We start from the raw sequence: 10,703 nt of genomic DNA on the forward strand, positions 1-10,703 counted from the left end.
TCCTTTGTCATAACCTTATGGAATTATGTTGCACCCAAATTTTGTATACACAATTTTTTGCGCCTTAATTTTGTCCCGCTGGATTGATTTGTTTTGATAATATGTTGTCATAAATGAATAGTTAAAATTGTTTCTGATAAATTAATAAATACGGTTGTTAAAAAGTTAATTTTAGCATGAGTACATAGCCTTAATAATCACTAGCTTAATGATTGTGAACAAAAACACTAATGAGGTATGGAGACTAAGTATTTGCACTGCCAACTTGAAATCAGTGTTGAATTCAATAATGAGAGAATCATGATACAAGCAATGCAATTGCCTTAATCCATGAAATTATTTTTATGTTACAACAGATAGGCCCTTAATGAAAAGAAAAAATGGAATACTTAATTAATGATTTGCCAAATCGCCGTCTTATCTTAATTGCAGTTGTATTCACTCTATGGGGTACTAATGGTGTCTCTGCCATGAAAAAACTTACTGGCAAGAGACAATAAAATCTGGATGCTCAGTGTCTCAAGTTTATGGATAGCTCCATAGCGATTCAAGATAAGGCAGGATATTTGGGTGTTGCCTACACACAAGGATATTATTAAAATTTCCCTTATCCTTATTATTATTCTACAAGTTAGAATTTAGCCATATGCCAGGTGGAAACAGTTAATATGTAATGAAAATAGAATTAATGAGAATGCATCACCAAAATAAAGCTAGATCAGTGAAATCAGACATTTAAAATAAGCAACGAAATTTAGTTTTCCAAGATAAATTTTTTGCACCTCTTCTTGAAAATCTTTATGTTGCTAGGATAGGGCAGAAACAGTTTTTCAAGGAGTATATTCTTTGATTATTCCCATAAATTTTTCACTCTCAGTGTTATTGGGTACCTGGATGATAATTTTTACCTATATTTCCTCTGAGAAAAATATTTTTTTTTATCTAAATTTTTCCCATATTTAATTTTCAAATCTGACTTGTGTTATTGCAGAGCAATTTAGGGATGCAATTAATCTTTTCATCATAAAATATTGATATAATCACCTTCTCTTCCAACCTTATTTTTCAATTTACACACCCATTGGCAGATTTAGGTGGGGGAGCACGGGGGTACATTCGTTTTATTTTGTGTATTACGGAGCCTCAATTATTAAACATCATATTAATTACTTTCATGTTAAAATAGAGAGAATATTTTGCATATTTATTGTATGCTGTTTTTAATCTCAAATATGAAAAGACCATTTGCCTGTCAGGCCCTTGTGCCCCCCCAGAAAAAATTCTGGATCTGCCCCATATACACATCAATCTCATTAAATATTTGTGAATACATACCAATTATATTCTAAACGCACACTGATGATTCTTTTCATTCCCTTCCCAACCAGTTTTTTTACTTCATTCTGCTGCCATCCTTTTCCTCGTGATCCATTTAAGACCTCTCATATCTTTCAATCTTTCCTCATTATCATCAACCCATTCTAATATATCACTTCCTTCATATTTATTTTCTATCTCCAACTTATGTCCTCCTCTCACTCAATATTTTTATGCATAGATTTTTATCAACTATCTTTCCAATTGATTGGAGTCCATTTTTAATTTTTTTAAATTTTAAATCATTATTATACATATTAAGAAATGTTCTCTTTCCTGTAACTTACCTGCTCTTGAATCTCCAGTCAATACTCTTGTTAAAAAAATATTCCTTTCTCCGCACCTGAACTCAATTCACTGTCTTAACTTTTTTAAATGGTCACGCTCTTTGCCAGGTGTAGATTTCTGCTCATGGAGTCATGTCTTATTTCTCCTGATGCATCAGTAGTCTGAATCATTTGCTATCATTCACAGAGTGTATGGAATATTTCCGGTTTAAAAATCGTCCGCATTTCACATATCACACAAAACTTTGATAGAGCGACCTATCTCCATACATCCTGACTAGGGATATTTGCAATGTCTTTTGGTTTTCTCGGAGTGTGAATGCAATTTTTTTCACAAATTAATGACTAATAATAATTTTTTCTGCCATATTTACATTTTGGTGATCTAAGAGATATTACTCGAGAGATTAGATCAAAGGAAAAGGAGGTAAAATGGAAATTATGTGGCCTTGACAATGTTTGCAGTAAAAACCGAAATTTATCGTTAATTTATAAAAAAATACCATCAATTTTTGAGACATGAAAATTATCTTAATGAGAGAATACTCGGGAATTTTTTTTTTTCAAATTTTAAATCCAGTTAAATGCTTACAAGGATCTGTTTTCCATGCCTTGAAAATTTAAAGAATTTTGCTGAAGTTTTGGAATAGTAATGCGTAAGGAACAAAGACCTACTGAGAGGGAGCATTGCTGGTAGTATTTCAAGAGCGTATAGGGGGAGAAGGGAGAAGTGTAGTCTAGTTTTTCCACATTTCTGCGGCGGGTAAAAATAAAAAGGTTAATTCATCCATTATATTTGCGATTTTTTTTCATAATTCGACACTCACTTGAACTTTTTAGAATACCTTTTTATTATTATTATTATTTAGAAACGACCAACGATTCACAATGAACCGTGAAAAATAGCCTTAAGTATAACTAAAAAAATGAGTAATTCGTTTTTAATAGGTGAAAGAATTGAAAGAGAATTTGATCAAGCTATTTGATCAGTGAAGAAGGAGAGAAAAAGGAAATTCCTAGGCCTTGATGATGGTTGCAATGAAAAGCGAAATTCATGAAGCAAAAAACCCAGTAAGTACTGTTCCACAAACTTATATTTGCTGTCGACTAGTTTTGACGACTATAGCGCTATTCTCAAGACAAGCCTGTTTGTCGAAAATGACGGAAGAAAGACTTGTTTGTCTTAATAATGACGCTATAGCCGTCGAAAGTAGTCGACAGCAAATAAAAGTTTGTGGAACAGTACTGGGTTTTTTACATCACCATGAATATCTTATCGTTCCACCAAGTCACGCCAAAATCGATTGATTTCAAAAAGCGAAAGTTTAGCTGAAAATGAAGATGATCAAGCAAAAAAACAACACGAAAGGGAGCGAAACATTTCTTGTGGTCTTATTTTTTACTTACCAGAGAGAATTACCGGATTCTTTTATTCTTATTATATCTTATTTTCCTGCTACCGATTTTTATTCAGTGGCCTGTGATTCCGGGTCTGAGTGAACGACCGCATTCATTTTATTCTCTATGCTGGCCATTTTACCTGTTGTATATTTACTTTCTCCCAGTACTTAATTTTTCAAATTTTAGGTACTGTAACGCTTACCCATTCATTTTCAAACATAGGCCGAAGGCCGATTTTTTTATTTTTTAAATATTTCTTAAATTAAAACTTAAAATTTCCGATTTTTTTAAACTTGTGATAAAAGTTACAATGAGGAATCATGTTTTAGCAAATATGAAAAAACCTGATTTTTTCATGAACCTAGTTTTCCTCGGAAAGTGCCGGAACGCCTTACCGGAGCGTTCCGGCCGAAATTAACCACTGTTTTCCCATCCACTTCTTTCTCTTACCCCTCCCTCTTATTTTAATTATTAGTAATTAAGACTATCTCACCCTAATTGAAATCATCTCCGTCGGGAATCGACTATCACGCACAACCTCTTCACCACAGACCAGCAAACGGCCGAAGCTAAAAAGAGCCTTATAGAGAAATAGAAAATCCCTTGTATGAAGCAAGGTCGGAATTCAGCAGGAATATCATTTACTATCGATTATCTTCGTATTCGCGTCAGCGCTACATTTCATTTTTTTTTTCTCATAAAAGATATCTGAGGGCAAGTTCGTACTACTTGTCCTTACAGTGTGAAACTACTGGCAAGCTAAGATACGCCTGATACGATCGATATTTTCTGAGCTATCTTGAGGAGGAGGAAAATAATTTATCTGATAACCAGCGGTTGCGATTTGAGAAGCTTAGGTCCGGGAAAAGCTTCCCAGTAGATAACCGGCAGTAATTAAAAAACGATTATTGGTTACTTTTCATTAATTTTTTACAGCTAGGGAAATGTGATAAAGACATGGATTGAACGTATTTCATTACACCTGCATATCACCGTTCGGTACGCAGAGGTGTGTGGCAGACGGTGTCGAACATAGAGTCGCGAAAAAGAAAGAGGTTCACTCTCATGTTGGAAGTGAAATAACAAATAATAGAAGTGAAATTCAAAATTCAGCCAACAACATATAAAACTTTTTTAAAGCGATAGATAAATGACCTTACGGAACAGTGAAGTCATTCGAACATTTTTGAGTATATTATGAGATCATTTCTATTTCTGAAGAACCACGTTACACATAGAGTCTCACATTAAAGCATTACGAATTCTGTAATTTCAGTTTCGGCACGATGGGCAGTTGCTGGAATTCTCAATCCAAAGGTTTACTTAGCGGAATTCCCCATCCTGTTTCATCCTATGAAACAAATGATATAAATTATATGTGGGAGTCGCCACGCTGGTATGTGCAAATTGGCATTATTTGCAGCCGTAATTTTTTAATTGCTGATACATGAAAGCACGCTAGTATGGAAATACACGAATTAAATTGCAACGATAAAATTAATCTGTAGATAGCAGTGTCAAACTGCCTGTTCTATAGCCAGGGTTGACTCCGCTGCGCTACCGGTCGTTGCCTTGTCACTTAGGTATGGTTGTGGCCAAAAGTTGTGGCACTGTTGCCTGTAATAGTGTTGCATCTGTTGCTGGTTGTTTTGAGTTTTGCAAAGGAGAACCACTGCATTAGGGAGACAGGAGTTGATTGTGGCTTGACACTGTTTGTCTCCCGTTTCGTGGGAAGGCTGTTGTTGGTCCGTTTTTGCCCGCAGCTTTACGCAAGGTCGAGCTACTGGGACCAAGTCTAAAATGTGCATCTAGAGATTCTGCATCGAACGCAAATTACGCGATGCATTTTCGAAAGTATTCATTGCGTCATGCGAGCAAAAATTTATTTGTCGCACGATGAGCACTTACAGCAGAGAATTTTTTGTTTGAATTCAATGCCACCGGACCACTTCGACTCCATCCACGAATTTACTTCCTGCCGCTGTGATGTGGTGAACGTCCGTAGCCCAAGCGTCGCTCTATCTTCTGTCGGCTGACTGCATTTTATTTACGCATTCAATACGCATTTACGCTCTAGACAGTCGCCATCACGGGTGCAAGGCAGGGGGCAACAAGTTTGCGTTCTACGCAGACAGACTGACACGCTATACACTTAATATATATAGAAAAGCTAAGTTCACTTAAACCCTCCGTCAAAAGCCGTAACGAGTGGGAGTGTCAGGGGGTTCAAACTCCCGCCCCTTTCCAAATAAACCCCTTCCCGAAATTTTACCCCATTTCTAAATGAACCCAATCCCAATTTTTTATATGACTATATGGTCTTGTTTTCCTCCCTGATAATTTTTTTTTAATCGATGGGCACTGATAATAATAATACATACCTCACTGATAGGGGTATCCACCCCGGGATAATGGCTTTGGTCACGGGCGACGGGCTGCTGAAATTTCTTCCATCGTGCGAGGACGCCAGTCCTCCATGGAGACAAAGGGACGCTCTTCGCTTAACCTGGAACAAGTTCACTCGTTGTCCGGGCACCGAGTACCCGGTTCTTCAACAGTCACCTCACAAACGAGGCATCCTCTAACTTTCTGCCGTGTTTCAGGACATGGAAAAATCACAGTCGGTTTTGGCTAATTCTATTATCCGAGATACCTCCTGAGGTGAATAACGATAAGTTGAGTTTCTTATTGCATCAAAATGAATAAATCCTCAAGCCCGTTTTTTCTCGGGGCATTTGATTGCACTATCATGACGTAAGAGCGATAACGCATTTCAAATTGCATTGAGTAAAGCGGTGTATTGCTAGAACACATGCGATAATGCATGAATGCGAGATAGCAAATTGCCCGTGTTCTAATTTTTTTTCCATGCATTCGCGCAATTGCACGCCAATTTGAGAAAAAATACAGTTATGAATTACGCAAGCACTTGCCCTGTGTAAAATTAGCTTACTAAAAGTATACCTAGATGCCATCAAGATTTGGAATTAATACTTGCAAAACCTGCAAGAGCCTAAGAATTATCCTATTACATAGATGCGTTTAGTCTGACATGAGGCAGGCTAAACATTACGTTACTGTGTTCAAGGCCTGTTTATAGGGTACATTAGCCCATACGAATGAATGTCTACATGTATGAACGCAAGCAGTGGTGCCGACTCCATGGGGCCTGAGGGGGCCCGAGCCCCCTCAAAAATTCGTCATGGGTGTGATGAAAAAATGTGCCAGGCTTGTCGATTTTCCTCGGAGTGTCCAGGTATCGAGATTCGAGTTTTCAGGGTTCTAATGTTGATCATATGACTCTTCTAAAATGCTTAAAAACTTAAAACTCATTTCTTATTAAATTTCCCGGTGCAAGATCCCCGGTTTGGGCCCCCACAATATTTTTTATAAGTCGGCACCCCTGAACGCAAGAATGAACGCTAAAATGCACCGTGTAATCACCCAACTTGTGCTAACACATATACAGAAAATAGAACCTATTCTAATGTGGTTCATGCATTCACACATGTTCAGTTCTGGTCTAGCAAGATCATTCATGCAATCAGACATTGATTCGTACGTATTAATTTATTGTGTAAAGATGCCTTTAAACTTTATGAGTGAATGCATGAGCACGAAAATTCACCATCTATGCATTTAGCTTAGTTCCGTTCCGTCATTAACTGTTTACGCAAATACATGTAATAGAACAAGTTATATATCACGTAACCGGGCCTCAAGACTGTATAATCGGCATGCGGATATTACTCACATAACTTTCACAGTGATCCGCGCTCTCGCCTGACTTACGGGCAACATGCCATCTTTGTCACACGGGAGTGAAAAGCTGACGCCCTCCCCTTTCCTTCCTCCTCTTTCCCCCTCTATCATGTCTGTCCAGCGTCAAGGCTGCGTTCGAGGGTATAGGGTCAAACGCGCCCACTGCGAAGCCTCGACTTCGAACCCCAGCCCCATTACCCGCGCACTGCCAGCTCTACTTCCTTCGCCTCCGCCCACCCTGTTATCGACGCAATATTACATTGGAGGATTCTCAAATCCGCCGCTAGAATTGTTGTCGCTCGGCGCGCATTAAAATCAGATTTCAAAATCTCCACTCGCGGCGCTACCAGTCATCTATATCCACTGTTCACGAGGAAATAATCGGAGTGATATGTACCTGAGCCCAGTGGCGCAGCGAGGGGGGAGGTTTGGGGGTTAAAACCCCCCCAGAGCTCAGAGAAATTTTTACGTTTAATCCATTTTACGTAATTGGATTGATTATACTAATATAGTAGTGTAAGGATTAATAAAATATCTCTCAGAGAGCCGTAAAACTCACCATTTTGAACCTTTTATCTTAAAATTCCGCAATTTATTAATATCGCACCTACCATTTATCCTGGTGGGTATTCCATACCTCCACACACCCCGGTGTTAGTTGCACCTAAACCCCCCCAGCCTTAATTCCTAGCTGCGCCCCTGCCTGAGCCAATAAATCATTTAAAAAAATCACACTTTTAACGCATGCGACACGATTGTCGAATAAAAAATTACCACTTCCGCCACGGTTAATGGCGAAATTCACACTGAACGAGATACAGCTGCCTAGTGGCGCCGCCGAATAAAATGCGCGCGAAATGGCAACAGATATGATGCTTGTCGCCATATTCTTGGGCCTCCTTTATTGGAGTCCCCTTGGTAGAGTCGATGACGGATTTACGATCTCTTTTCTTCGAGATTCAACCCATGGGGGCTACAAAGATGAGGCCCCTTTTCTTTCCTTGGGAGGTTGATTTCGTTGCCACTTTGTTCACTTTTCAACGACGATGAGGGCAGATCGATCAACTTTTTTCCCAAAAATTTGCAGTATAGTACTTGCAATGGGCGGATCTAAGGGGGAGGGGGCGCGGGGGCACGTGCCCCCCCAGAATTTTAGAAAAATATGAAATACGGTCCCATTATCATTTCGTTCGTTTTGTATTTCGAGGTATTCTTGTGCCCCCCACCCAGAAAAAAAATACTGGATGCGGCCTTACTCCCCAGGATCCTGGATCCGATGGTACTTGCAATTGAAAAGTTATGACTCTGATAGATCACATCGTCAGAAATGTAAATTTGTTATACATTCGACTCAATCGGCTCCATTTACTTTGTGTCTCTCCCGATTCCATTTTCGGCTTTCGGGGCAGATCTGTTGCTGGAGAGGGTCGAACGTTGCGACGAAAAATTTGCAAGGTATTCCGAGCACTTAAGCCTCCCCTGATCATACCACATCTTCATGCGCATTCCGTGTTTTTTTTACTGAGGCTGTCACATGAATCCTTGACACAATTCCACGAGGGAAGTGACGGATGTGATTTCGCAGTAAGTTTCCCTATCATTTCGCATTTCTATTCTGTTGAGCCCAACCACAGACACTATGACTCTTCGCATGAAATTTATAACATCGTTTCCGAGCGTCCTCAAGTCTTTATAAACCGTAGACTTTCCCCTTCTTCCCTCCTTCAACTGCGTATTTTTTTCCTCGATTAGACGTACGTCGATTTAATCATAATATCAGTCGAGAACCGTATGAAGACGTAATTCATGACCTTCACTGTAACTGCCAACGGAGTCCAACGAAATGATCTTTGGATTTTTCTCCTCATAGGAAAATCTACCGATTTCGTTGGTAAATCACTTAATGGTTTCGCTAGTAGTAGGTCCCGTTGTCCCCATGGCAAGGCGGGTTTGTCCCTATCCGATAACTTCCATCCCTATCCTCACCCTGGAGGCGTCGACGGGCTCCTATCGCGGCGGCGACTCTCTCCTTTCTTCCTTCCCATCCTTTCTCCTTCCCGGGTGATCGGGCGTATCAGTTGAATTACTGGGTCTTGGCCCCGGTGTGTTGAATCCTTCGAAGGGCCCCCCTTGGGCCCTCATCCGATGTAGCTGCCAATGTAACCCTCAAATTGTACCTTGCTCACACTTGCTTGTTTGTAATCAGTAGGTATAACCATGGACTTATCCAAATAGGGGCAGGAGGAGGCAGCTGCCCCCCTCCACCTAGAAGCAAAAACAGCAAATTTCTTTAAAGAAATCAATATTATTTCAAGAAAATAATTTTAGAAACTAATGAAAAGCTGTTACAGTTTCCTTAAAATGTTGATTTCATTCACCTTGTCCATGCATGAATCTTACCCAAAACTTGAACAACCATGGCTTGCCCCCTCTCCCCCCCCCCCAGTTTTGATCCTGGGCACGCCCTTGGGCATAACCCCTCGTTTATTCCCCCGCTGCGTAATCGTGTCGTCAATGATGATTTATGAACTTCGAAAATGACGTCTTCCATGGTCATATGGATATCCGATTATCATAATAGCTGGCAATCATCCATTGTATATGCTATGCAAATTCTTGTCCCACTCACATGGATAAACAGCAAATTTTTCGACCACAGTGCGGCTTTTAATCCGGTAGACCCCAGTCACGGTATGTGTGATGCCATAGAGTAAGAATATACTTACTCTATGGTGATGCTTTAAGGAAATCGCAATTTTAAGAGACTTGGAATACTGGTTGAGCAACAAGAAATTTTTGCAATACACCGGTATGTAGCTCTGTATTTCACAAAGTAATGTTCTAATTTCCTCCACTCTTACTCCGAACCAAGTCAATCATGTATTTGGAAATCTGGTGGCTAGAGTACTGGCCTTCTATCCCATGGGCCTGGTTCAATTCCCGGCGGTGGCAGAGACTGCCTGATAGGGATTCCCAATCCTTTCCCTTATAACCCTCTCCTTACCTCAGAGGCGTCGCGTCGGCGTGCTTCCTATCGCCGCGGCGCTTCCTTCCTTATTTTCCTTCCTCTCCATACCCCTCCCGAGGATGACTGAGCGAATCATTTATTTCACCACCAAAAATGGTACAAGGCTTTTTAATTTGTTGTTTTTCCTTAATAAATAACAGCTTTAAGATAACACAATAAATAAAAAAACAAATAGAAAACAAAATTTTTGAACATAAGAAAGGGCATTATGGATTAGACAGTGGTGAATTGTTCATGTGGCATTTCAGGGTGGATTTGTAAATAGTGGTAGAGGAAAATAGGTCCCGGGAAGGAATTTTTGAAGCCATGGAGTTAAACAAATTCGGTAGAAAAGAGAGCGAGCGTTGGGAGATGGAAAGACGGAATCGCGGAATGTGAGGCAAGTAGAAGTACTTGGTTCCCGGGCCTCGTGTGCAGTGGCGCAGCGAGGGGGGGAGGGGTTTCGGGGATAAACCCCCCCCCCCCCGAGAGCTCAGAGAAAATTTTCATTTTAATCCATTTTACTCAATTGTATTCATATTACTAATAGAATAGTGCACGGATTAATAACATATCCCTCAGAAAGCCATAAAACTCACAATTTTCAACCATTTATCTCAAAATTCCGCAATTTATTAATCTCGCACCTACCGCTTATCCTGGTGGATATATCATATCCCCACCCCGGCCTTAACTCCTAGCTGCGCCCCTGCTCGTGTGTTGTACTCTCTAAGGACCTACCCCGTGTCCTCTGCTGCAGTAGATTACTCAACAGTCCTTGACGCAATACTTCAGGACAAACTTTTACATAGAGTTCACAGTAAATCTTCGGATCCCAGTGCACATTCCAATCCTCTCGTCCTCAAGCC

This window comes from Ischnura elegans, chromosome 9, assembly GCF_921293095.1.
Source record: "Ischnura elegans chromosome 9, ioIscEleg1.1, whole genome shotgun sequence".
In the NCBI taxonomy this organism is placed as follows: Eukaryota; Metazoa; Arthropoda; class Insecta; order Odonata; family Coenagrionidae; genus Ischnura; species Ischnura elegans.